This window comes from Castor canadensis, chromosome 8 (assembly GCF_047511655.1).
Source record: "Castor canadensis chromosome 8, mCasCan1.hap1v2, whole genome shotgun sequence".
Taxonomy (NCBI): Eukaryota; Metazoa; Chordata; class Mammalia; order Rodentia; family Castoridae; genus Castor; species Castor canadensis.
The window spans coordinates 59123949-59149068 of record NC_133393.1 but is presented as its reverse complement, the minus strand read 5'-3'; the positions used below and the strand labels follow the sequence as shown (position 1 = coordinate 59149068).

Here is a 25120-nt window from a genome sequence, read left to right as displayed (position 1 = left end):
GAGTTTCATTCCATATCACATTGTTACTGCATGTGTATGAGAGTTCTCTTTGACTTGCCCTCCCAGAACTTGGTGCTGTAATCTTTTCCAGTTTAGCAGTTTTCAGGGTAGCTTGTGGAATGGAACTCATCTGATTGCATTGGATGACTGTTGATGGTTAGCATCTTTTTCATGTGGTTCCTTTCCATTCATATGTCATTTTTTTGTGAAATTTATTTACCTCATTATATTGTCTATCTTCATAAATAATTGAAAGATTTTTTGCAGATTCTATATATAAGTCCTTGGTATGCATTATGAATATTTTATCATAGTTTCTACCTTTTCATTTTCTTTTTTGGTGGTATTAGAGTTTGAACTTATGACCTTGCACTTGCTATTCTGGTGTTTTATTACATGAGCCATGCCTCCTGCCCTTCTTTGCTTTAGTTATTTTTCAGGTAGGGTCTCACATTTTTGCCAGAGCTGGATTCAAACTGTGATTTTCCCAATCTCTGCCGCCCAAGTAGCTGGGATTGTAGCCATGAGCCACTGTGCTTGGCCCCCTTTCATTTTCTTAATGGTATCTTTAGACAAAACCTTTTAGTGTTGGTGAATTCACATTTGTTATTTTTTATGGATCATGCTTTTAATATATCGCAGAAATCTTTGCTTAATCATAGCTCTCAAAAATTTTCTCCTTTATTTTCTTCAGGAAGTTTTGTATATATTCTTAGGTTAAGTATATGATCTGTTTTTAAAATTAATTTGGGGGTTAAAATTATTCTCTCCCTACCCCATAATAATATCCATTTATCCCAGTACCTTTTATAGAAAAGAGTATGATTTTCTTCATTTTAATTACTTCACCTTTCGAGAAAGTTGAATGACCATGTGAGTAGAGAGTTCTGGACGCTTAATTTCATTCCATTGATTTACTGCTTGTTCCTCAACCTCGGCACTACTGATATTGGGGCTGAATTATCCTTCATTGTGAATACTGTCCTATGCTTTGTAGAATGCTTAGCAGCATGCCTCATCTCTGCCTACTAGATGGGAGGGTGATAACCAGAAATGTCCCCAGATATGGCTGACACATCGACAATGCTGAGTCTTCCTAGCCATGAACATGGACTGTCTCTTCATTTGTATAGTAATTTTGTATTTAATTCATCAGAGTTTTGTAGTTTTCCTTATATATATAGATTTTATACATATTCTGTTATTTTTATGGCTAAGTGTTTCATTTCAGGGGATGCTAATATAAATGACACTGTATCTTTAATTTCAAACTTCATTTGTTCATTGCTAGTGTACAGGAAAGTGGTTGACTTTTGTATATTAACCTTGTACTCTATAACCTTGCCGTAATCACTTATTATTTCCAGGAATTTGTCAGCTTTTCAGGATTTTCTACATAAGCCATCACATCATGTGTGGAAAAAGATACTTTTATTTCCCCAATCTGTACAGCTCCTATTTGTTTTTCTTCTATGTTAATTAGCAAGGAGTTCCAGCATGGTTTTAAGATATAGTGGTGAGGGGTGTGTGTGTGTTCTTCTTTTATTGGTATTCATTGTGATGGTCCCTTTTACATCTCTAATTTTATTAATTTGGGTCCTCGCCATCTTTCTTTTTGGTTAGCATTGCTATGATTTGCATTTGTTGAGTCTTGCTTAGTAGTTCAAAGAACTGACTTCTTGTATCATTGAATAATTTTTTCCTCCTAGTGGTAGTGGGGTTTGAACTCAGGGTCTTGCATTTGCTAGGCAGGTATTTTTCCACTTGAGTGTTTTTGTTATTTTCCTTATAGGGTCTCCTGTTTTTTCTTGTGTTTGCCTCACAGTCCTGCTACCTATGCCTCCCAATTGTTGGAGTTACAGTTGCTTGCCATGACGCCTGGCTTGTTTGAGATAGGAGTGGTATGTGTCATATGGCAGTTCTGTTTTTAGTTTTTTAAGGAGCCTCCATATTGTTTTCCATAGTGGTTGTACTAATTTACATTCCCACCAGCAGTGTATGAGGAGTTCCTTTTTTCCCCATACCCTTATCAACATTTGTTGTTGGTGTTTTTGATGGTAGCTGTTCTAACAGGAGTGAGGTGGAATCTTAATGTGGTTTTGATTTGCATTTTCTTTATGGCCAGGGATGGTGAACATTTTTTCATGTGTGTTTTAGCCATTTGGACTTCTTTCCTTTGAAAAGGCTCTGTTCAGTTCATTTGCCCATTTCTGCATTGGGTCATTGATTTGGGGGGAGCTTAGCTTTTTGAGCTCCCTATATATTCTGGTAATCCTTGTCTGGTGTATAGCTGGAAAAGATTTTTCTCCCATTCTGTGGGCAGTCTCTTCAATTTAGAGACCATTTCTTTTGTTGTGCAGAAGCTTTTATGTGTCCATCTCTTCTCTGGTACTACTCTGTATTATTTACTGTGAATATTTTATTAGTCTTAAATAGTACAAGTCCTCCAAAATTGTTCCTATATTTCAAAGTTGCTTTGGTTATTTTAGGTCTCTTTTATATTTCCACATAAATTTTACTGCACCTGTGAATTTGTTCTACAAAACATGTTTATGTGTTGACTATGATTGAGTTCAATCAATTGATATGAATTTGGCATCTTTGCAATATTTAGTCTTCCTATCTATGAAAATGGTTCACTACTCTATTTATTTAGGTCTTCTTTAGTTTTCTCCAGTAATGTTTGAAGTTTTCAATGTTCAGGTCTACTGTATCTATTGTCAAATGTATCCCTAATTGCCACATATTTTAGTACTAGCTTTTAAACTTGTATAGTTTTTGTTTTCATTTTTAATTATCAAGTGATTTTTATCATGACACAGATATGATTTATTGATTTTATGATCTTATATCCTATAATAATGATCAAAATTGCTTATTAGTTTTAGCAGCTTTTCTGTAGAGTTCATAAGATTTTCTCAGACATGTTTCTCTTAGGATAAAGCCATTGTTATATCTTCCCTCTTATTTGTGATGCCTTTTACTTTTTTTCTTGTCTTATTGCCTGAAACTCTAGTACAGTATTAACAGAGAAGGGTGAGAACTGGATAGTTTTGCCTGTTGCTTAACCACATGAAGAAAGCATTCAGTTTTATTACCAAGTGGTATCATTTTATCATAATATCAAATTGATATAAAATTATATCATTTTAGCTATGCATATTCTTTTTTTGGTTCTAGTTTTATTCCAAAAATACATGTTATATTGTCATACATGTATGTAAATATTTATCCTTGCATACATTGAAATGTAAATAGAGATATATGTGTGTGATTAAGTTTTTCCATAACATTCTCTTGCTATCCTTTTAAAACATGTGGAAACTTCAGTCATATGTCTTACCTTAGTCCTGATATTGGTAACTCTGTCTTCTTTTTTCTTGTTTAATCTAATACAGGGGTAACAGGTTTTTGTTTGTTTTTGTGAACTACTTAAACCAGCTTTAGTTTCATTGGGTTTTCATTTTTATTTTTTGATTTCTATGTAATTCCTACTCTAAAATTTATTATTTAATTTCTAATACCTAATTGGAATTCAGTTTATGTTTTTTCCATTGTGGTAAGTAGAGCCTTATGTCATTGAAGACTTTGTAATGACATAAATTTCTTCCTAAGCACTACTTTAGGTGTGTGTGTCACATTTTCAAGTGTCATATTTTCATTTTTGATTAAAAATCCTTTTCAAGTTATCTTTTGATTTTTTTCTTTTAACAGTGAGATTTGAAGTATTTTATTTAGTTTCCACATACTTTGAAGTTTTCCAGTTATATTTCCATTATTGATTTCTAATCTTATTCTAGCATAGACAAGAGAACATACTTCATATGATTTCAGTGTGTTGTTTAGATTTGCTTTATGGGTCAGAATGTTTTGCCTTGGTAAATATTCTTTGTCTACTTGAAAAGATTGTACATCAACTGCTAGTTTTCTTTTCTTTTTTTTTAGTATCATTCAGATAAGGTTTTTTTGGTGGTCCTGTTCAAGCATTCTATGTTGCCATTGTGAGGTGTTGAAATATCTTACTGCCTTTCAATATTAGTAGTTCTCCCTGCTTTTCTGTCAGGTTTATTTTTTTTTTTCCTAGAAGATTTTACCCATTTGTTTTTGAAGCATTCATATTTAGAATTATGTCCTTTTCATAGTTGTCACTTTACTGCTATGAAATGCTCATTTCTTTCAATGGTAATATTTTTTGTTATGAAATCTATTCTGTACCATATTTATATAAGTCATCCATCTTTATTTTTATTTTTGTTAACATGGTATATTTCCAACAATTGCTGATTTCTACTTGTGTTTTAAAAAACCCTTCATATTTACTGTGACTCCTGATGTTTTGGGCTTCAAGTGTGTTGTCTTGCTATTTGTTTTCTGTTTGTTTCATGTTTTTATTCTCCGTCCTCTGCTTGCTTTCAAATTGAGTGTTATAATGATACAATTTTATGTCTTTTGTTAACTTACGGTCTGCAGTTCTTTTTGTTACTTTTGTGGTTGCTTTAAAGAAAGGTTGGCACATTTTTCTAAATAGATGATAGTAAGTATTTTAGGTTGTTGCAACTCTTTAAATTTGATAATATGGTGAGGAAGCAAACAGACATAAACAATGTATGAAGGACTGGGTACTGCTGTGTTCCTTACATTTGAAGTAGAAACTGAAGTCAGCCAATTTCTGCTATAGAGGGACTGGGGCTGGTTATAATTTTCATGATTTAGGAATCTTGCTTTCTTAATTTCTTCCTTTTGGTAATTTTTCTAAAATTTTCATTATTCTCAAAATTCCTTGAACTACTTGTTAATAATGCTTCCTTTCCTGCCAAGTCTGATGTGTTATCCAAAAAGCATAAAGGAATATTTGAGGTTGAACTATAGCTAATTGCCAATATTACTGTTTTTAATCTATAAAATTAGCCTTTTTTTATGCTTCCAACTATCAAATGATTTTTATCATGACATAGATATAATTTATTAATTTTTTAACCTTATATCCTATAATAACAATAGAAATTCCTTATTACTTTTAGCAGCTTTTCTGTAGAGTCCATAGGATTTTCCCAGACGTGTTTCTCTTAGTATAAAACCATGTTACATCTTCCCTCATACTCTTGATGCCTTTTATTTATTTTTGGCAAGAACCCAGGTTATTGTTTTGTTTCTGTAATATTAGGAAGCATTGTTTTTGGGCATTGTTTTGCAGATATTCTTGATAATGGGTATTGTGAGGGTGTTTGTTAACTATTCAGATTAACACACTTCTTCCCTCATTATTTTGGTTCTTTATGATTTAGCAGAAGCTAAAGTAATCTACATTTTTAACATTCATAATTAAGTGGTCCTTCTCAGTGACAACCAAAAACTGTTTTAATATTGTTTTTTTATTGCTCACATCTAGCAACTCTCATTCTTGATTTACCAAATTTTAAGCTCTTAACAGAATTCTACTATCCAGATAAGTTCTGGTGTTTACCCTAAAATTAGTTAAACCAATAGGGTGGAGGAAAATAGATGTGGCTTTTTTTGTGTTTTTTGAGCTAAGAAGTTCTGTATTCTTTATTTGGATTTAGTCAGCTATGTGACTCCTTATGGTTCTTATTTTAAAAATCTCATAATTAGGCTAATTTTAGTACCTTCCTCATAGATGCTGTTGTTGTAGTTGCTGATTCTTATATTCTATGTGGATATATCCAAGCAGGATATGTAGATGTGTCACCAAAGGACAGATGAGGGGCTTGCACAGCTCCCAGATTCCACACAAAATCACAGGTCCTTGAGAGCCACAAACATTGAAAAGCATTTCAAGGTGTCTCACAATGAAGAGTCTCACAAGGTGAAAGTTTTAGCAAAGATTTATTTCAGTATAACAGGATAAAGTATAGACAAAGGAAGGAAGAGGAAAAGAGAAACATTTCCTGTTCCCCACACAGGAAATGGGAGCAGAGACTCAAAATGGTGGTCCTCAACTCCTAGTTTTATAAGTGGGGAGTTGAGGAAGTACATGTGGTCAAAGATAATGGATCCTGGTGGCTGATATGGCTGACAAAAAAGGGAAGAGTCACACTCCCAAATCACACCCTATATCAGAGACAATAGGATGCTTTAGAATTTCCCATTCCTAGAAAAGATTATTCTCCACCCATCCAAGGATCCTTCTAGCTCCTTAACATTTCTAAGAGGAAAGCAGAAGTAAGTAGCTCCTCTTTATCTCCCTGTTCCTGTAACTTAGCATCTAAAAGGAGATGGGAGGGGGCTAGCTGTTTTGGCTCTCCTTGTTTCAGTGTCAAGAGTCTGACATTAAATATTTATTAAAATATCATTTCCTTTTCCTCTCATCTATCTGTCCTGCTTCAGATGTAGTGAGTGTGATAATAAAAGTTTATTAAAGGTTAGGGAAAAAAGTTACAATAAGGCCTTGGTGGGTCAGGTGTATGCCAGAGGTAGAGAGAGAGCTCTCTTTGTTATAAGGCCTTTTAAAAAGATCACACTACCCTGTGAGAGGAGGAAAAACTTGAGCATTTCTTGGGCAAGTTGGGAGTGTTTTTGGTGGTCCCTGACTAGGGTGGTACTTGCAGTAGGTCGTAGTCAGTAGTCATGTTTCTGTCTGAGGGATAATTGAAGGAGAGCTAAAATGGCAGCCCTGAGACAAAGACAGTGTTAAAACTGGGACAGTCAAGACCTTGGGAGAGCTGCTTCTGATAACCACAGAGGACCAGCCCAGAAACAGCTGCCCTGGGAAGATCTAGAATCATGGAGCCTGACAAGGAGAATAAAAGGAGTCTCCCCAACTTCCTTGAGGGTATCCAGTTTCCGGACCCTGCTGCTGCTGGAAGCACTTCTTGGCTTAAGAGCATTCTTTCACTTTTGCTTTTTGGCAAATAAACTTTTTTCACTTTTACCTTGCTGGAGTTTTCTATAGCTAATTTTTTGATGCTATAGAAAACAAGAACTTGCTTTGCCTGAGCACAGGGCCCCCTTGCTTTGTCTTACAATTATGGTAATAAAGGATAGCAGGTGGGCTGAGATAAGGAGTTTAGCATGAAATGTGTTGAGAATAATTACATGAGATCTGAGGAGTTCCATGGGCATATTATCCTATGTTCTAGCCTACCTCACAGTGCTTCCTGGATGGTAATGCTTATTAGCTAATAGCTATAGCTATATGGACCCATCTCTTGATTAGTTTTTTTTATTATTATTTTTATTCAAGGGATGTCTATTCTCCTCAAATGGAAAGAATATTTCAGTAATACATGGATTTTTTAAGGTTTTCTTCTTGGAAAAAAAAGTGTTCATTTTAAATCTGGCTATAATGACTATTAACATTTGGTAGTTTTTTTTTTTTTTTTAAGGAATTATGTCCTATAAAATTCAAAGAATTCCTTTCCCATTGATTTTGGAAGTTGCTATATCACATATCTTTAAAATTAATAAATCAAACACAAAAATAACAGAAAATGTGGTATCAAGGTTTAATAACTGATTTCATTATATACTGTAGCTTTATAGTAAATCTTGAAATCAGTAATAATTTCTTCAACTTGTTTTCTTTTACCTAACTTTTTGACTATTTATTCCCTTGTTTTTCAGTAGTCATGTGCCATATAACATTTTCTATCATGTAATTTTGTCAAGGCCATTGTAACATTATAGTGCAAGGCTCTATATATTACTCACATATTTGTTGTGATGACAATATAACCAAACCTACTGTGCTGATAGTAATATAAAAGTATAGCACATACAGTTATATATGGCGTATAATACTTGGTAATGATAATAAGGAATTACATTACTAGCTTATATACTTACTAATTTTTATCATTAGGGCATGCTCTTTCTAGTTATAAAAACTTGGCATAAGACAGTATGCTATGTCACACTGACAACAGCCGCTTGTATCTTATGCTCACCACATCTCTTGATTGCTGTAAAAGTTCATGTCAAGTGATTGAGCTATACCGTCTAGGTTTGTGTGCATACAGTCCATGATGTTTACACAGTGACAAAATCATCTAACAAATCCTTTTGGAACATATCCCTCTAGTTAGGTGATATCTGACTACATAAATTTGAGAATCAGCTTTGTTAGTTCTAAAAAGAATCTTTTTGGTGTTTTAATTTGAATTATGTTGTCAGTGAGACCAAAGACTTATTTAATCTTCGATGAGTGATCATTTTTGTGTGTGTGTGAAAGGAAGTGAAGAAGCAGAAAAGTGACATACTGAGAAAGAATCTGCAGGTCTTTATTAAGAGAAGAGACCTGAGAGGGACCCTTGGCCATCAGAGTAACACTCTGGGAGGGGTGAGAGCACGCCTTTCTTACAGGCTAAGGATTTAAACATCCTGTGGCAGGAAAAGGGTTGGAGGAGGATGGGCATTAGGTAAGATGGTTTGGAAGGAGGTTGGGGGAGGTGCTGGACATCAGCGGGAAGGTCATTGGAGTTGGATGGGCATGCATTTTGCTGTCTGGACATTCCAGCAATTCCAGCATTTGCATTGGTTCAGTGTTTCCCAACGTTCCAGCATTCCAGGCTCCACACACACACACACACACACACACACACACACACACACACACACACACGTGGCATGGGGACCCTGGCCTGTCTTCTGGCTACTTCCTGCTGGTTAGGGGCCATGTGAGGGGTTGTTGAACCTGGAGAGTTTGTAGAAGCATGATGGCCTTGAACTGCTCCTGAGGTAGCCCAAGAAATGGCAGTAATATGTTCCTGTAAAAATTTTTGGAGGATATTGATGAGGCATGGTAGGAACATTACAGCCAGATAAACAAGGGTGAGAGGAACCATGAGCAGGATGAGCCATGGTACAAGGAAGAATGAATATCAGCAGGCTGTGAGGATGTTAGCTGCTATGCCCTATCCCTGAGGTTTTTTGTTTTGTTTTGTTTTGTTTTTATCCTGTCCTTAACTATGCCAAACTTATTGGTGAAGAAACACCAGTCCTCTTCTAGGAAGAGGCATAGCCTGCTCTTTTCTGCAGTGAGGAAATCTAATCCCCTCCTGTTTTGAAGGCAGGGTCACAATGGAAAAATATGGTGTCCTAGTAGAAGGAAGATCCATTGTATTCATTTAGCTCAGGAAGACCACTGTTCCCAGCTGTCCTTTGTTCATTGTTGGAGATTGGCATTGTGTTCCCAAAGTCTCTTAGCAGCATCATGAACGATCCTGGACTGGCTGACATAAAAGCAGCATTGACATAACAACAGCATTCTTTGGACATGGTTTTGAGTGGCAACCTGTATAAAGAAATGTAGCCTTCAGGAGATAAAGTAAATAGTTAAATACATATGGGCCAATGGTTATCAGCATGAGAAGGAAAACCTTGGGTATAGGTTTAAGTAGACAAAAGAACTGGGGAGAAAGGTATGTATAGTAAATGACTCCAGTCACAGATGTGACACCTCTATTAAGTACAATACAGAGGAAGTAATAGAATGCTCCCAGTTAAATAGACCACCTAAGGGAAAATAACTTCATGAGCATCGGCTACTAAAAACATAAGTTTGGAGCTAGCAAAAACAATGATTTTTTATTTAAATGGAATGCCTTGGACAAAAACATGAGTTTGTCTTTTGTCAGAGGTGCCTGCAAGGGCTTGAATGTCCAGTAGCCCTGCGTAAGATCACTTCTTTAAAACCTCTTGGCTTTAGTAACTTCTGTGAGATCTGGCACAGGTGAGTCCTTCTGCATTGTGACAGCTTTCCCCTCTTCTCTCCAAACTGTCTCTGAAGAGTCTCCCCTGAAGATTTTGTCAATTAACCTTTCTGGTTAATCAGAATCCCTCAGTAGAGGAAAGTTTTTCCTGGATGTTCTCAGCATTGGAGGGGAAGCTTTGGGCAGGGCAGGTGGGAATCAGTGCCAATTAAGACCCATTTGGCCAAATTATAAGCAACAAAAGAGGTTTAGAAGAAGTGGGCTTACTTGGCATCCATTTTTAGTTCTGTCTAGACTATAGATGATATCCTGACAACTTAAAAATGCTGTAGAATGTCAATAAACAATAGTTAAAAGTTTTGAAAAAAACCAACAAAAGCAAATATCTAGAAAGCTGACTCATTGAAAAATAGGTACTGGGTAGAGTTATTTTGGGGGTTTAATTACAAATGCTCCAAAGAAGGACCCAGACTGAAAATGAAAAGACTTAGAATAGCCATGGTTAAAATACTGAAAAGTAGTTTGGGAATTGTCAGAACATTTAGTTATTTCCATTGTAGACTGCATTTTTAGGAAAATAATTATGAAAATATTAAAACAGCAGCACTAAATGCTCCTTGTTACAGTTAGGAACACATGGACAGAAGCTTGCAAAAGTGTAGCATCGTTACCTTTAGATCTCTTCAAGTTAGAGACCAATGCCTATGATCCCAAACACTTATTTTCTAATGTACAAGTACATTTCATACATATACAGTAACACTTATTTGACTAAAACTAATATAGGCTAGGTTTTAAGTAGCAGGATTGCCCAAATGGCAAGGTTTTTCCTGAATGTTACTGATTACAAGCAGCACACCTGCCAAAAGTTTTTTTAACCATTTTATATGCCAAAAGTTTAGATGTAATGCTTTTGGATAAACAACTTTAGCTGGTCAGTTAAATGTAACACTTTGGATAAAAGAGAGCTTTAGCTCATCATTTTACATAAACTGACACTTTTAACTTTGCAAATGTTTGTACAATATTTAGATAAAGTCTAGACACAGAACACAGTTATAAAGTGGTCATTTAAGAGACCTTTGCATGAGCAAATACGTAAATTAACTCTGATTTAGTAGTACTTAAAGCTTGACAAGATCAATAGAAAACACAAATTACTTTGATAAAATGTTTCCCTTAACAGTTATTTGCAAGTGTTACTCAAAACAGAACAATATTAAGATAGCCCTTTTTTTAATGGACATAGAGAATTAGATTTTAGTTTTGCATGACCCTAAAAAATGTTTCATACAACTCTTAGATTATAGTCAACTTTAACTTTATCACACACTGAAGCTTTCATTGTACACTTTTAAGACTTACTCAGAACCTTCATATAACGTTCTGAATCCTCTGATGGTTTGTCCTTATCCCTCCTCTCCATATTTGGAACAATCTTTAGGACAAACCCTTCATTACAAAATCCTTTCTCATCCAAAAGCAATCTTCTTTCCCTTTAACTTTTCCCCCAAAATACACTCAATACCTATCTGTATCCTTTTTACTTGTTCACTTTATAACTTGTATTTTAAAATAACTTTTATAAGAATTTTAAATTTAAATAACATTTTTTCCAATTAACCTTATTTTTATTATATAGACCCATATAGAAAGGCAATTTTAAACTGTTTTTATATAATAAGTAACTTATAAAGACACCATTTGCTAATAGATTTAATTATAAAAGAATGAATGTAAATTACTTATGATGAAATGAAACAGATTAAGGTTACCATTCATATAATAATACCTATAATTTAATTAGACCTGATTGACATACCTTTGAAAAACTGGTTTTTTAAAAAGTTGCATAGAAGAGGTAGGGGAAAGAAAAGAACAGAAGCCTTTCATTTTTTTACATTAACACTATAATAAGAATCATCCTAAAGATGTTTAAACACATGCATATGGAAAAAAAGTTTTAAATTAGGCATGCCATAAATGTCAATTTAAGCATGCATAGATTCAAGAACTCAAGAACATGTAAAAGTTAAGTGGCCACAAGTATATTGATTAGTTATTTTTAAAAATTTTTAGGAGCAGATTGAGATGTGTCCCATTCTGTTCTTTTAGGACTCATTTTGGGCAGATTAACAGCTGAGGCAAGAGTCAATTCTAGGAAAGTGTTTTGAGTCTGTCTCAGTCTCCAATAAGATTTTTATCTCTAATAAGTTAATTATACAATAGCCATACACAAAATTTACATAATGAAACACAAAACAATTGCATTAATTTTGAGTGCACTCTTAGATATTGAAGGCTTTAGATTTACCTCTAGAGGGTGTTTTTAATAATAGTTTACCTTGGACTCTAGTAACTTTGTTATAAGCCAAATCTTTACAGTAAATTTGGGGAGCCTAGTCTTATAGTGTTGGCATTCCATATCCTCATCAGGACAAAGGATACAGGATGCACAAGAGGATATACAAGTTCATCCTCTTATTTTATACTAAAAATTTGTTTTTAAATTAGAATTTGTATGACAGGCTGGGAAAAGGGCATAATGTAAGGTAAAAAGGATTATATCTCCATTGGAACTGGTGATAGTAAGCATGGAAAAGTAGAATGAATTAACCCCTCAAGAGTTAATTTTAGGTAAGGGGCCTAATGAAAAAAAATCCAAATGCCTTATTGAATCTGTAGCAGAACTCGGCAAGACTGTCCCTTTGCCTTTTAGTTAATGGCATGACCTAGAGAACTGAGGTTTTAATTTTAAATACATGGGGCATTTTAGATAGAGAATTGAAATTCTGTCATTGGTGTTTCCAACCTGTGCTCACATGAGGCTGAGGTTGTGGGCCTATCATTCCACCTGCATGGTATCTTGGCCAGGAGAGCAAATGGGCCATCCTAGGGTTGCCACCTGCAGTGACCTGGATATGACCTGATCTCCCTCCTTGTCTTGACATGTCTGCAATGGGAAAACTGCACATCTTAAAAGCCAAGACTTAAAGGAGAAAACTGTTAGTAGAGTGTTTAGGCAGACTTAGAGACTTAGTTTTTAGGTGGGATACCAGGAGGTCAGGACAGAAAAGTACCTCCAATCAGTGGCCACATGTCATTTAGATTTCTAATTGATTTTATGCTTGTAGTCCTAGGACCATGTGAGTCACTCAGGATGCTGAAAGAACTGACAATGTGACTTGAGCAGGACCTTTCTTTCCCTTTCTCCCTGTTCATTTCTGTCTCTGTTGTGCTTACCTGGATGGCCAGTCCAGGAGAGGGGATGGACTGGACATAGAGTAGGAGGGGGTGAAAGTAACCTCCATTATGGCTGAGACAGATTTAAAGAGAAGAGTTTTAAAGTTCATATTATGTATATCTTGTGAAATGAGGAAATATGAAAGGATGGTATAGAACTGGGTTGAAGTCCGAGGAGGATGTTTTTAATGGTGATGTAGCTGAATGTTAAGGTGTTGGGTGGTAATCAGCAATGGAAGATGGTCTGTGGTGGAGCTGTCAAAGAAAGGAAAGGGTGGGAGAGCAGTGAAAAAAAGGAGGGGATAGAGGAGGAAGACTCCAGCCTCCATTTAGGGCCTGAGCGTGAACCTGGGAAGATCTGCTGCTGTGTACTGCTTTTCAGATTGTGATAGTGGAGATCTGGATTCAAACCTACAAGCTCTAGCAGTTTGAACAAAGGGAGGGTTGGGACTTGAGATAAAAGAAAGGCTGAAGATAACAAACAGCCTTTTGCTCTTTCTCACAATAAAGTTGTCAAGGTCTTGGAGGACATTGGGATTAGAAGTTTTAAATTTGAGCCATTTAGAGGAATTATATAATTTGTATTGAGATCAAAATTTTCATAGAAAAATGGATGAGGTGTTTTGGTTTTAGATTGCCCTTTAGGCCCAGTTTGGTAAGATTGTATAAAAGACCCAGGGGTGAGTCAGAGAAAATCTTTGAGTGGGTATTACCCATGGCTGAGGTTAGGAAGTTTTCTATAGGGCATCCCCCAAGAAAACTTGCAAAACCAGAAAAATGAACCTGGTGCTATAGGTAGACATCTCTAACCTACATAGCCAGGGCCAGACTTGCTGGGAGCCAAATGGCCAGAAGGTGAGAGGGAGAAATAGGACCACCAAAGGCGAGAATGGCTAGAGTCCAACACACCCAGGTGCTATGGAGTGCCAGATGGAGAGGCCAGGTCTTACCTGTCCCTCTAGAAATTAGAGCTGGTGTTGAGTGTGTGGAGTGGAATGGGCAAAGGACCCTGCAGGAGATTGCAGAGGAATGGAAAGTTAGGGGCATATGTATGATTAAAAGGTAATGCCCCAGAGCAATGTCGGCAACTAACTATTTTTTGGGCTTGAGTCCAATTCAAAGGAGCAGTTGCCCCTAATCCTATACCCCAAACAATTGTCAGTATGATAGGGAGGCTCAGCAAAAAATATAGTAGTGTTAGAGTCATATAGAGTAGAGGATAGTGAGGTGGGAAAGGAGAGAGAGAGAGAGAGGTTCAGAGAGAGGTTGGGCAGTTTTGGGGATAGAGTTGGGCACTGGCCATGCCCCTTGCAGAAACTTAGGCACCTCTTGGACCTAGTCCGTGCATATCAAGCCTGGACTGGAGACCCCATGGGGGTGCACCATTGACAATATGAGGATTGCCATGGAATTGTGGTAACCCAAGAAAGGTGTTTCCCCAGCTCAAAACTCTCTCCTGGGTTTCAGCACCAAATGAAAGGAAAGTGAAGAAGCAGAAAAGAGACATAGTGAGAAAGAATCTGTGACCTTCATAAGCAGCAGGTCTTTATTAGGGAGAGGAAACCTAAGAGGAACTCTGTGCCATCAGAGTAACACTCTGGGAGTGGTGAGAGCATGCCTTTCTTACAGGCTAGGGATTTAAACATCCTGTGGCAGGAAAAGGGAGGTTGGAGGACGATGGGCATTGGGTAAGATGGTTTGGAAGGAGGATAGGGGAGGTGCTGGACATCAACGGGAAGGTCATTGGGATTGGGCAGGTATGCATGTTGTTGTCTCAACTTTCCAGCAGATCCAGCGTTTGCATTGTTCCCGACATTCTAGCAGTGTTGGGTGCATTCTATGATTGCTTTATCAGTTCATTTTCTGTTACTAATAACAAAATGCTGTGAACTAGGCAAGTTTTAAAGAAAAGATATTTATTTTAGCTTCTGATTCTTTGGATTCCAACTCAATATGCCCCAGTCAGATTTCAGATTCCACCCTGGTTTTTTTCTTATTGTTTCTTTTTTGACATTAACAGGTTTAATTTCAGCACCTCACCTAGTTTTGTCTTGTTTTAGATTATTTTTAGAGACTATCTGGCTTTTTACCCAGGCCAGACTTGGACCATAATCCTCTTACCTCGGGTCTCCTAAATAGCTGGAATCACAAATTCACCCCACCACAACCAGCTTATTTGTTGAGATGTGACTGCATTAACTTCTCTTTTTTGCTATAGCTGGCCTTGAAAGGTCATCCTCCTGATCTCTGCCTCCTGAATAGCTGGGGTTTCAGGCTCAGCCACCATTTCTTTTTGAGGTTCCACCCTCTTAATTCCACACAGTGCAGATTGAAGTACAACTTGAGTATCCAAGGGAATGAACCATAAGTAGAATCTATTGACACTTCAGTTGTGTGGCTTTGATAAGCTCAGTTATATCAATGAGAAAAAAATAATTAGGAGGTTTTTTATTTTGGAGACTATGCAGTTTCAACTTAGATGAACATGTCATTTTGAAAGGTAAATGATTTCTTTCTGATATGCATAATTCTTTCTTCCTTATTTCTGTTCTTATTGCACTGAGTAGAATCTTGAGCATAACATAAAAAAATGGTAGATAAGAGTAGATAATCTTAATATTGTTCCCAATATTTAGTCTTTCACTATTATTATTTTTCTTGTATAGTAGAGTAATTCGCTATTCATCTCATTCAGTATGTTTTCCAGCTTGGGTATTCCAGTTTTCATTTCAGAAATTTGGTATTAATCGTTTTACATTATCCATCCTTCCTTCATAAACTTCCTTATTTTTTATATTCCTGAATATATATGATCATACTAACTGTTTTAATGTTCTTGTTTATTAATTTTATCATGTATGTAGTTTCTTGTTTTTAATAATTTCTCTCCCACTTCATCATGAATTGTATTTTACAGCTTCTTTTTATGCTTGTTAATTTTTGATAAGATAGCAATCATTGTGAGTTTTATCTTACTGGTAGTAGGTATTCTTACATTTTCTGTTGCACTGGTAATACATTGTGACATTTACAAAAGTTCTTACAATATATCATAGTTTAATTCATGATACATATTATGTACATGAGTATATAATATTTTTACCATATAAACCATATTCCTTAGCTTTTTTCCTGTAATTTAGAAAGAGTTTCATGCTTTCAGGACTTGTCTTTAAATTTTGTTAGGTGAAGCAGAACAGTTTTTAATCCAGGCTGATATTTCACCATGAGCAGTGTCCTTTGAGCCATGCTCTTCCATGCCCACAGGATCAGTCCATTCCAGCTCATGGAGCACTGGTTACTCTTGGACTTGTGCAAACTTTGGATGTTGTTACCCCTTCTTCTTTTGTGTATTTTTTTTCTGTCTGTGGATTCCTTACATAAATGCTCAGGCAAGTACTTAGCCAGTGACTAGGGAGGGGACCATGTGCAGATCTTCAAGAGCTTTCTCTGTGCAGCTTTCTTTCTTTCTTGAGACTCTCTAGATAAACTGTTTTGCTTTGGCTTCTCTGGTTCCTGTGCTATCAAGGGAGAGAAAATGCTAGACTTTGCCTTACTTTTCTTTTCCTGCATTGAGCCCTGAAAATTCCCCAGACAGTGAAATGAAGGTATTTATCTCACTTGATTCCTCTCTCTTAGTGCTCTTCTGCTCTGCCTATAGTATAATGCATGACAAATGTCCCTTCATATGCTTTTGTTTCTGTTTTAGTTTCAAGGCAAAACAAAACAGTAAATATAATTTCTGTTACTCGATCTCAAAGAGAAGGCAAGTATTGACTTTTAAATAGGCAATTGCTCAACAAAATAAAGATTAACCAAAAAAAACCTAAGGAATATATACTGAAAAGTAAAAAACAAGCAAAAAAAGAAATTATACTTAAAAATTCCAAAACATAAGAAAAGCTAGAGCAGATTTGTATGATTTTTTTTAATGATTGATTTCCTCATCTTAATACAGTAGTTATTGCAGTTTTATGTTTATTTACTGGAATATAATGTGCCTTAAATGGGATATAATCATCTAGAGAGTGCTGTCCTTCAGAAAAAGCTGAATAGTAGTTCTTAGAATTAATATTATGTTAATTGTAGATTAAAGTACAAGGTAGTTCAAAGGAAATTTTTAAATGGGATTTTTCAAGAGTAGATTAAATTATTAGACTATTGGATAAAAAGTAAAATGTTGAGCCAAAAAAGGCTTAATGTTTCTTAAATAAAATAATTTTGTTCATAATACAGCCAAATTTAAGTAATTCTGAATGTATGTTAAAAATTTTAGTATGTCTGTTACAGAATGTAGCACAGAATACCCGCCACCAAAATAATTGCATAAGATAAAAGTAAAACAGACTCCAATAGCTAAATGTAGAATTAAGATTACATTTAATATGAACTGTGTTCTAGGTATTGGTCAAAATGCTTTAGATGCATGATATTACTTTTCCATTCATTTATTCACTCTTTACTTGTTCATTAAATATTGTACAAGAAAGAATAAGAAACATTTTTGCACACTTTATACCAAACCTGAAAGTGGGTCCAGAGTATATAACAATGAAAAAAATATGTGGCCCAGTGTGAAAGTCAAAATAGTACATACAGGGTGATTATAATAAGAGTAATTGGAAGGAAAAGGGTAAGCACAAGAATCTTCACAGGACTATTTAATCTCACTTTACCTACCACATTCCTGCAGTAACAATATCAGAACCAGTTCAACAAGTAAAACTATCTTGGCAGTAAATCTAAATGGTCTTATGTTCCTTATACTGTAAGTTTCAGATTGGATTTAGTAAAATTCAGTCACTTACTACTGAGAGAAATATAAACAAAAACTGCCTTGCCAATTCATTTACAATAAAACATAAACCAAGATAGCAATATCAGCAAAGTATTTACTCTTAATCTAATGAGATTATTGGGAAAAATTATTAGAAGCCATTTATAGGTGTATTTTGATTGATAAAGGTCAACTAGTATGGAGGATACCAACCAGGAAACATTTACTTAGAAAATCACATTAGTAACATCAACTCAGCCATTTACCATGTGCCAGGTACTATAGTAGGTCACTACCATGTGCTGTTTTTGAAACTCCTTTTCAAAATACTGTTAGGTAGTAGCAGTGTTAACCAATGACTCAATAAAATGTAATGACTTGGCCAACATCACACAGCTAAGAGGTAACAACATTTGGATTTTATTCTAGATCTTCCTTCAAAATATCAAGCAAGCATATAAATACAAGGTTAGTTGAATAAAAACTCATTGGAGATAAACATACCAATATATATATGACAGCTATCACTAGAAAAAATAAAATATTGTAATTGACTGTTGATTAGAGTCCTAAAGAAAAGGAGAAAAAAATGGTCTTCATATGAGTGTAGTATGGGCTTTCAATCCTGTTTATAAAGAAACTTTATTATTTCCTCAGCATTTTTCACAATTACATTTTTCCCCTTAGAGAGGAGTGTTTATGTCCATGGAATAGTCATGTTCTGCTGAAAATAATTTTTAAGTTTCTGAAGTAAAAGTATCAAGTTCTCGAAAATAATTTATGAGTAGAAAGTATATATGATAATGAAGCCCTTCTTTGCCAAATGCCTGGAAATAATTATAAAGTTTAGGTGACATATAATCTAAATAATTTAAATCAGGCATAGAGACTATAAATTGAATGAAACTCTCATTACAGATTAAAGTATATACATATATTATTTAAATGGGAAAGTTAAATTGAGTGAAACTTTACTTTCTTAGTTTTAAAATTCTTAAAAACTGTTAGTAATGTTTATTGTCATCAGTTTCTTTATAGCCAAGTTGCTATGTCCTTATAGTAATCTCCTGAGACAGGCTTTATTTCTTCCATGCTACAGATGACACAACTACACCTTAAATGTATCTTGCCCTAAATTACACTGCTGAATAACAGAGCTCATATCTGTGATTTAAAATATTATATTTTTGTTATATACTGTATTCCATGCACTGCATGAACTATAAAACAAAGGAAAACAAAAAGAGAAAAACTAAGCATAAACAAAGTGTTGTTGCTTTGATCATACTTTTTGACATCTCCACTTCAGATTTACCTTATCAGCTAAATTATAGTCTAGTTGTTGCAGTGTTATTTTTACTTTATAATTCAACTTTGAAAAACCCCTGTGGGTCATATTCTATTATGTCAGAAACAAAAACTTTGGGTGCTTCTCAGTCCTCTTACTGTGGTTCCCTATCTTTTCTAAATAGCTCTTACAGGTTTTATTCTGAAAAATTATGTTGCATTTTGTATTTTACTTGGAGTATGTTTTTTCTCCAACAAAATAGATTATAAAGGAATATAGCTTTATTAAGTTCTTTAAAATTTTAATATGTGTATGATAGCAATGAATATTTGACATTCCAAATAATCAAACCAATTTACTCCATAAAATTAGCAATTTTGTTTTAAAATGTGCCCCCAAATTGTGTATACCTTCTTATTTAGCAATATTAAGAAAATATATAGAAAATTCCATGTACTCACAATTTTAGATTAAAATTGTCTGTGTTTTGTATATGTAAATGGAAAATGTTATTTCATTCAGCTTGAAACTATTCTAGATAGATTTAGATTCAGTAGGTATACTCTAGCAACATCATGAACTGGACTTTTATGCTCACATGACTCTAAATGACAATGAAATAGAAATGTTGGAAATGAGTGTAGAGAATACTGTTAAGGTGTTTTTATTTTTCCTGTTTTAGAGGTGTAATAATCATAAGGCAAGTGTTTACCATCTGTATGTAGCAAACACTGCTGAGTGCTAGAAATATGATTGCAAATGATGTGCTGTACAGATTTGTAGTCTAGGAGCAATAATAGACTATAGTGTAAAGCCTATGTGTGTAATAAGCAATACATCTAAGTTTGTGTAAATGTACCCCGTCTTGTGTGCATGATGACGGAACCACCTGATTGCACATTTATCAGAACAGATTCTTGGTTGACAGATGGGACTACATGAAATTAAAAAGCTCTGCACAACAAAAGAAATGATCACCAGATTGAACAGACACCCACAGAATGGGAGAAAATCTTTGCCAGCTAAACATCTGACAAAGGATTAACTCCCAAAACATCAATGACCCAATGAAGAAATGGGCAAATAAATTAGAGAATTTTCAAAGGAGAAGTCCAACTGCCCAAAAAAACATATGAAGAAATGCTCACCTTCCCTGGCCATAAAGGAAATGCAAATCAAAACCACATTAAGATTCCACCTCACTCCTGTTAGAGTGGCTATCATTAAGAACACAAACAACAGCAAATGTTGGCAAGGATATGGGGAAAAAGGAACTCTCACACACTGTTGGTGGAAATATAAATTAGTATAACCACTGGAAAACAGTATGGAGGCTCCTCAAGAAACTAAAAATAGAACTGCCATATGATCTAGCAATACCAGCCTTAGGGATATACCCAAAGGAATGTAAGTCAAGTTACAATGAAAGCACCTGCACACCCATGTTTTTTGCAGCATTATTCACAATAGCCAAGATGCCCCACTACTGATGAATAGATTAAGAAAATGTGGTATTTATATGCAATGGAATTTTATTCAGCTAAAAAGAAGAATGAAATTTTGTCATTTCCAGATAAATTGATGGAAGCGGAGGATATCATGTTAGGTGAAGTTAGCCAGGTTCAGAAAGCCAAAGGCTGCATGTTTTCTCTCATATGTGGAATATAGACCCAATACAAATTCTAGCCATATTATGAAAAACAGGTCACTCCTAAGGGAGTTTACATACGAGATATGGAGGGTAAAAAAGGTAGTTAAGAAGGTGAATATTGTTAGGAAAAAACGTCGCCTGCAAAGAAAGCTCATGAGGATAATCTCACTCCAAGACCAAGGTTTAATGGCAGGCTTGAAATGCCAGGCTGACCGGGGAAAGATGGCGCAGCACAGACTCTAGGCTAGGTGTGGCTTTTATAGAAGAGGGAGGTTAAGGAAGTTAGCACATGCATGGGAGTCTCCAGTAGGAGTGGAGCTTGTCTTAGAGCACAGGAATTTCTGTTTTAAGGTCATTGTGGGTGGTTCCATTTCTCAAGTGAGGCCTGAGGATAAAATGGCCACTGATTTACAAAATGGTGACATTATTGTTCTATCATTCCCCCATTTTTCTTTAATAATGATGAGGGTAGGGGATGAGGATTGGGAACTGAGGCAAAGTGTCGGCCTCTTAGCTACTTCCTGCTGTCAGGGGGCAATTGTATGGAGCAAGATCCTCAGACTCCTGTAGCATCCTGGTAGGGGCCCTCACAGTAGTTCTCCATGTGGTTTTGGAGAGGTTGATATCCCTGGAGGTACAACTGGTTAAACTTTTGATTAGCAATAACAGATATGCGGTCTAAAAGAAATCTTTGTACTGTTTTTATGATACAAGGGAGGACACTTAAGAATATGAGAGCAAGAAATATAGGCACTAGGATGGGCATTAGCCAGGAGAACCACTGTGAAATGTTGTTCTCTGGAGGATTCCAAGAGTCCTCCAACTCCCTTCTCTGTTTTTCTAATTGCCCCTGGGGTTGTCTAATTTTATTTTTACTACCCCTGACTGGTTAACATAGAAACAGCATTCTTCTTGTAAAAGCAGGCAGAGACCACCTTTCTCTGCAGTGAGCAGGTCAAGGCCTCATCGGTTTTGGAGTACAACTGAGGCTAAGGAGTCAAGTTGTTTCTGTAGGATTAGGATAGACTCAGCCACCGTTTGAAGATCACTTACCAGTTGTTTAGAGAGTTTTATGTAGTAGTGGATAGAGGTTCCCATTCCTGCAGCCCCCATTCCCATGGCAGCCATAGTTCCTAGGGTAGCTAACAAGGGAATAGCCTGCATTGCACTTTTAGATCAAAAGTGTGTGGTGAGGAGAATGGGGAGGTCCTGATCTTCTGTAATAATATCCATGTTGGGAACCAAAAACACCAGAGTACAGATGCTCTTCCAGGCTTGGGGTAAGCAGGGGTATACACTCTGACCGCATAGAAAGAGAGTCCCAGGAATGGGAGGGCAACAGATATTGTTTCCGGTTTTGTTGGCCATCCTAGTGGTGTGGCATTTTTCGGCAGCTAGGGAGCCTACCTCAACTGTCCCTGAGGAACTCTGCAGGCAAAGAGGGGCTGGCTGGAAGAGGGGAACTGGGGAAAGAGTGGAGGCTGTGATCTTTTTGGTGAAGAAACAGTTTAAAGTAAGGGGTGTAGAAACATTTATGGGGCTGGCAATGACCTGAGAAGGACCAGTCTGGTGACACTTTCAATAACCATGGGCTAGAGTAGGATTGGTGTGGTTGAGTAGTTGAAGTAGTATTTATGACCTGGAGGAAAAGGGTTTCAGAAAGGGACTGCATGTGTAAAGGAAATTTGAGAGGCTTTCTGGTGGGAAAGAATAGGTTGTGAGGTATCTGGGTGTGGAGGACCTTCTTGTATGCCTGATCCTGGACTCTTCTTCTATCAGACATACCGTAATGTCTGAGATCAGTCCAGTACACTTGTTGCCTGTGATTCCCAAAGCAAGGATAACCCGCATTGCTACCTTTACTCCTTGCCATCCAGTGTGGTTTGCCCCACATTGTACGTGGAATAGCTGTATTGTAGCAAGCCCTATGCTGGTAGGAATAGGATGAGGTACATGGTTTGGGGGAAGTTTGGGGCTCATGAGGGTACAGGTCATAAGCAAGAAGAGAGCACAACGAGTAAGGCACACAGGGTGAGGTACCTCAAAACAGTGAGCTGTGCGATGGGGCCATTTCCACTCAGGGGGAGAAGTTGCCTACAGGCCGATACTCAGGAGAGAGGGGACAATGATAAGAGTTACCCACAGAAAGGGATGGAATGAAAGCTTAGGTGGTGTGATTTACAATAAGGCAAAGAGAATGTTGGAAAATGAATAAATTTCTTCAGGAGTAAAGTCTGAGAGAGTACCTTGGAGGTGAAGGTTGGCTGTCCAATCTATGAAGCAGGGGTAAAGAAGGTATGAGAAAGGAGGGAGGATGATTGTGTCAGGAGGTGGGAAGAATAAAATCTCAGAGTAGAGGGTATATAGGAAAGAGTAAAAGCATGGGCAGACACTGACAGGAAAGAATGGGAGGGGGGAAGTATAAAGAGTGAGTAGGTGAGATGCCAGGTCCCTAGGCATAGGACTCCTGCCTATACCCTGGGAGTCTACATGGGTGTGTCTCCATCTTCTAGGATCTTGGGGAGGCAAGAGATCTTTATTTTTGTTGGTCCTGTAAGAAGAGATTGGTAGGTCTTTTATGGGGCTGCCAATTTTAGGTTTTTGACATATACCCAGGAGGGAAATCCTGCTAGCTTAGCAGCCATGGGGGTGGTGAGGATGACCTTAAATGGGCCTCTCCACTTTTCCTGCAGGTGGCCAGGTGTGGCTGCATTTTTTTGATAAACCAGATCTCCCATTTGGAGGGAGGGAGTTACTTCGGTGGTGTCATTGGGCTGTGGCAATTGATCATGAGCATGAGACCAAAGGAGAGAGTGAAGATAAGTGAGGAGAGGATTGAGGAGAGTGGGAGAAATGTTAGGGGGTTCTGACTGAACCATGATAGGGAGGAGCAGATGGCCATAGAGGAGCTTGAGGGGGCTGAGCATGAGTGGTCTTTTCAGAAGGGCCTGGAGCCAGAGAAGGAGCTTTGTCCAATCTAGGTGGAGCTCGAGGGAGAGTTTGGTGAGAGTACTTTTTAGTGTGTGATTGGCATGTTCAACTTTACCTGAAGATTGGGGGTGATAGGGAATGTGAAACTTCCAGTGAATATTTAAGGCTTGTGCCAATTTTTGGGAAATAGAGGAAACAAACTCAGGCCTGTTGTCTGACTGGATGGAGGCTGGGAGACCAAACTGTGGGATGATTTCAGTGACCAAAATCGGTGTCACTGTCGAGGCCTTCTTATTGGTTATAGGGAAGGCTTCCACCCATCCCGTCAAGGTGTCTACCAATACCAAGAGGTACTTAATCCTCTTTACTGGGGACATATATGTGAAGCCCACCTGCCAATCCATGTCAGGGAGGCATCTCCTGGATTAATGGGTAGGAAAGGGAGGGGGTCTAATATTGGAGTTGGGGTTTGTGTGCTGGCAAATTGAACAGGATTGGGTAATCTGTTTAAGGTATTGTATGTCTCCTGGAGATAGGGAAAGGGATTGGTGGAGAAAGGTGTAAAGAGCATGAAGATTAGGATGAAAAAGCATATGTAAATAGAAAAGAGGTTTAACTTCAGAAGGGGGGAGAAAAATTGTAGTGGGGGGAAGAAGCTGGGGAAAGGGATACATGGCCAATTGGGGTGCACATTGGAGGCCTGCCTGCTTGGCCTCGGCATCCACTAGGTTGTTTCCTCTGGTAATTATGGAAGAATTAGTTTGGTGGGCTTTGCAATGAATAATGCATACCCAGGAAGGGGGGCATGAAGCCTCTAGAACCTGGGCTATTAAGGCAGCAGTGATAATGGGGGTTCCCCTTGTAGTTAGGAATCCCCTTTCCTTCCAGATTGCAGAATCAAACAATAAAGTGTGAAATGCATACTTAGAGTCAATGTAAATGTTAACAGTTTTGCCTTTTGCCAGGGTCAGAGCTCAGCCAGGGCAGTCAATTCTGCCTTTTGGGAAGTAGTATCCAAAGGGAGAGGGCATGCCTCAATGATGGTGGAATCAGACATGATGGCATATCCTGTTCTTTGCTGTCCGTCGTGAATAAAGGAGCTATCAGTGAACCAAGTGTAGTCAGCCTGAGAAAGGGTGCCCTCCTGAATTTGGTCTGGGCAGGGGAGGAGTTCCTCAAGGGTCTTGGGGCAGGAGTGAACGAGGGGTGTTGAAGAGAGAGGAAGAAGAGTGGCTGGGTTAAGTGGGGGACATGAGACAAAAGTTAGGGTGGGATCCTCGACTAAGGCCACCTTAAGGGATAGGACACAGGAGGGAAGCATAGAGTAAAGTCCCCTATATGTGAGGAGTTCTGAGAGGCTATGGGGAGAGTAGACAGTAAGAGGGGATCCAAAGGTAAGCTTTTTGCTTTCCTAGATCAAGAGAGAGGTGGCTGCCAGGGCCCTAAGGCATGGGGCCCATCCCCTGGTTGTGGGGTCTAACTGTTTGGAGAGGTATGCTACTGAAGTGAAGGAGGGCCCTATGTTGAGTCCCAGAACTCCTAGGGCAGACCCTTGCCTCTCA

The 25120-nt window shown here is 37.3% G+C and overlaps 1 protein-coding gene across 5 annotated transcripts in view; it reads left to right on the top strand.

The window, feature by feature from the left end:
• The window catches only part of Ccdc91 (coiled-coil domain containing 91), a 347069-nt gene that overhangs the window by 179713 nt on the left and 142236 nt on the right, over positions 1-25120 (top strand). The gene's annotated exons all lie outside the window — the stretch shown is intronic.